The sequence below is a fragment of the Solanum tuberosum genome, unplaced genomic scaffold (assembly GCF_000226075.1).
Source record: "Solanum tuberosum cultivar DM 1-3 516 R44 unplaced genomic scaffold, SolTub_3.0 scf00263, whole genome shotgun sequence".
Lineage (NCBI taxonomy): Eukaryota > Viridiplantae > Streptophyta > Magnoliopsida > Solanales > Solanaceae > Solanum > Solanum tuberosum.
In genome coordinates, this window is record NW_006239196.1 from 338,175 (window position 1) to 342,565 (window position 4,391).

Here is a 4,391-nt window from a genome sequence, read left to right on the forward strand (position 1 = left end):
AAAATACCATGCTTCCTCTCGAGGTCTACTTGTGCAATGTATGAATGAAGTCCCATACCCCCATCCACACTAAGCAGAACTTCTCGAGGAACCATGTTCTTTCTACTGTGGGAGCTTCTCTAACCGACAAACCACCACTACGAGTATGAGTGGTGATACAACGTTTTACCTCACGTTGCCTGAGGACCATCCTATACCTGGTTTTTGATATAGGAAGCTAACTTTACTAAGTGGATCCATTAGCTTAACTTTACGGGTTCATCTAAAAAGTATGACCCGTTAACTCCCATGTTGGCTACATGGTTCTTATGGATAGTTGAGTTAATATGAACTCGTGTCCCCAATTCGGTGCTCAAGACTACTCCCAAAAATATACTTTAGCTCATAAGTGTTTTAAACACATCTTTCTTTAGTTTGAGATAATTGCTCAAAATCTAGCCCAAAGGCTCTTTTGGAAACATAGTTCCTTTTTCTTGAAAACTCTTTCTAAAAAGAACATCTCAAAACCATATTTTTAATATGATCATTGATGACTCGGGATATTCATACTGTTTAAACTTTGATGGTATATTTAGAGACCATACTGTTTAAACATTGATGACATACTCGATTTGTCATACTAATCATGTTTTAGAAACTCTTTTGCAAAACTCATTTTTTCTCAAAAAGAGATAGTACTCAAACTTCTCAAAACTCTTTTGGAAATCTCAATTTCCTCTTATCTTAATGTGAAAACATTTATAAACTTCTTTGGGAATACTTAGTTCCCTAATAGCTTTTGAGAAATAAACTCGACTTTATGCTCTTGACTTAACTTGAAACTTGAGACTCTTTACTTAACTTGAAACTCTATACTCTTTACTTGACTTGAAACTCTATACTTAACTTGGAACCCTATACTTAACTTGGAACTTGAGCCTTAAAATGAAGTTAAAACGTTCAATAAAGACTCTTGAAAAACTTTAAAGACTTGCTTTGACTTGCTTAACTTCTAAACTTGGCTCTAACTCCACTTGACTTCTAACTTCACTTGACTTTGATCCTAACTCACCTTGAATTGGATTATGGATTCAAGATTATGATCATGTTAGGAATGACTTTTAGGTGTTTAGAAGTAGCTTAGAGTAGTTAGAATCGAAAAGAAGTGAATGTGCACTTTAAATGAACTCAAACGGGGCAACCGATGCTAACTGGATGGGGCAGGTGACCCTGGCTCCATGGGTCGCGCGGGGAGCCAGCCCCTAAACTTCAGAGGTGAGTTTGGGGCGCTCTGGCAGGCGCATCGCGCCAGGCCCCCAACCCAGAAATTTCAGCAAGTTTATTTTCTCGTTTTTCTCACCTTATTTCACCTAAAATCGAATGGTTTCTCCCCAATCACTTAGAACCATTAAAACCCTCAACATACAATAGATTCAACTCAAAAACACAACCGGAAACATGTCCCAAATCAACAAGGGACTTCAACAACACAATCAACAATATCAACAACACAACCCAACAACTTCAACAACATAACCAATCTTTTCTCGAAATAAAACGAGTTTTGGGCCGGTGTGGGGGGAAAAGGGAATCAACCCAACACTATGAACTCACATACCTAGTAGGGATCACCCCCGACGATATCCACGACGGAAACTTTGCTTGATCTCCTCTTTCTCCTTTTCTTCTCTTCTTCACTCAAACCCTTACTCTCACTCTTTTAAAATGGTAAAAACTGATCAAAAAAATCAGTCTAACACATTTATATAACCAAAAGAATTGATTAGGGAAAAGACCAAAATGCCCTTAAAATTTCCGGACGGATTTCCCTGCCAACTGCCCAACTTCCAAAGGGCATAAATCTCTCATACGAACTCGAAATCGAGCAAACTTGGTGGAATTGGAAAGATCATTCCACGAACTTTGCAACCATAACTGGAACTACACCTAACTCATCCTGAGCTAGAAGTTATGACTGATCAAAGTTGGCCAAAACTCACTGATTTCCCACACTTAACCAAATTTCCAGATTTTTAAAATTCTTTCCAAAAATGAAAATTTCCAATTTTTAAGCCTCTTTGTAGTTATTTTAAATTGTCGGATGTTACACACACCATCTGAACCTCCAAAACTCTATAACCTGCACAAAAATCAGAATCCAACCCATCCTAGCAATTTTAATAGCAACAAAAGACATACCCCGAGCTTCCGAATCTCAATTTTATACAAGTTTAAGTGCCTATTATATTTATTTATTTAATTTTATATAAGTTTAAGTATCTGTTTATGTACACTCAAAGTTAAAGAACATATTTACCTTCTTTAAATGAGTAGGTACTATTACGAACAATAAAGTTCACTTCTTTTAACATAACAAATTTTGAAGTACTAATGATTTTCATAGTGATATAGAGTAGCCTACATAAACTCATTTATTCTTCTTAGATGAAAGTATTTCTTCATGGTGAAAGATGTTGGTTGAATAGAAGGAGATATTCAAGGCCCAAAAGTTTTAGAAACTAAAGGGGTCGTTTGGTAGAGTGTATTAGCAAAAATAATGCATGCATTAATTATATGTATTAGTAATCGGGAAAAGACTTAAATTCTCCCTTGAACTTATCCCGAAAAGTCAGCTATACGCTTAAATTATCATAGTGACCTATTACACACCTATGCTATTCAAAAGTGAATTTTCTAACCCCCTAAAACTGACGTGGCAAAAAAATAAAACAAAGATAAAAAATAGGCGCGTCAGTTTGAAAAAAAAGTAAAAAAAAAAAGTTAGACTCCTCTTTTCTACCCCCACCCCCACCCCCACACCTCTTCTTCTTCACACCCCACCCATTGTCTTCTTCTTCTTCATTCATTCTTTATTTTTATCACACTTCTTATTTTTTTTATCTACTAATCTAAAAGCACAATTATTTTTGATTCGCAATTAGGTTAATTCCCATAGATTTGTTAGTGAATAATTGTATTTTATCTAGAAAAGTTTCGGTTTGATTGTTTCTATCTTTTTCATTTTTTTGACTTTGTTAAAGAAATTTTTGGTTGTTAATCAATTTTTAGGTTTGGTGGTGATAGCAACTTTATGGGTTTGGTGGTGATGGGTGGCGGGTGGCAAAAATTAAAATAGGCAATTGAAGGTGGTGAAGAAGAAAAAATCAATATTGATAATGGTGATGGTGATATTTGGTGTTGGGTGACAAAGAAGAAGAAGAATTGAAGGCGATATAGTGGTGGTGAAGAACAAAATCAATAGTGAAGGTGGGGCTGGATATGATTTTCCAATGAAATGAGAATTGAAAATGGGTGGGATTTAGTGATGAAGAAGATATAATTATTAAAGAATTAATTTGAGATTAATTAGAGTAAAATAAAGTTAATAAAAGAAAAGTTTATTAATAAAGAAAACAAAATAAAAAAATAATAATATATGACATGGCGCTGACGTAGCGCTGACGTGACAACGAGTGTAATGCACCACATAATGTGAGAGTGGTGTTACACGTCTCAGGGTGGTAATAAATTTACTTTTGAATATTAAAGGTGTGCAATAGGTCACCATGATAGTTTAAGCGTGTAATTGACTTTTTGAGACAAGTTCAAGGGGAAATCTATGCCTTTTCCCATTAGTAATCCCTTGTTTGGTGCATTTTTTTATGCTCTGTATAATTCATTAGTTATACACTCTATTGTGTATTGATGAGTGTATTACTAATACCATGGATTTCTAGGTATTAGTAATGCAAATGATTTAATACATGCATTAGTATGGTTAAAGACCCAATTACCCCTCAAAAGTACTTTTACATCTTTCCACCATAATTGTGAAGGATACTTTTGTAAATAAATATTTTTATACAATGCATACTATTTTTAATACATCAAACCAAACAATGCATAAAAAATAATCTATGCATAACTAATACAAGTATAACTAATACATGCATTGGAGATACCTGCATTACAATACACTCTATTGGGTATTATTTTTAACTAAGTGAGTTTCTTTGTCTAAAACATAAATAGTCGGACAAACATCTTGAGGATGCTGTGTAATAAGAGCCATGTATATGAAATTCATGTCACACAAAGTACATAAGAAATCGCCCCCAAGGCCTAGCTCAAGTGGCAAAAGGTGGAGGATTTGTGGCTTAGGTTGCAGGTTCAATCCCCAAATCATGCAAAGCGAAGCCCGGTATTTAAGTGGAGAAGGGTAGAGAGGTGGGCCCATTATCCACCGAGTTAGAAGGTTGTGATTGGCCCATTATCTACCCTTTTTCAGCCTACGTGGCACTATCCTTGAAAAAATTGTTAACATGCGCTGGGCCCACAAGATAGTGCCACATAGGCCGAAAAGGGGTAGAAAATTATATATAAAATAAGTTCGGGGGGGGGGAGGGGTAATA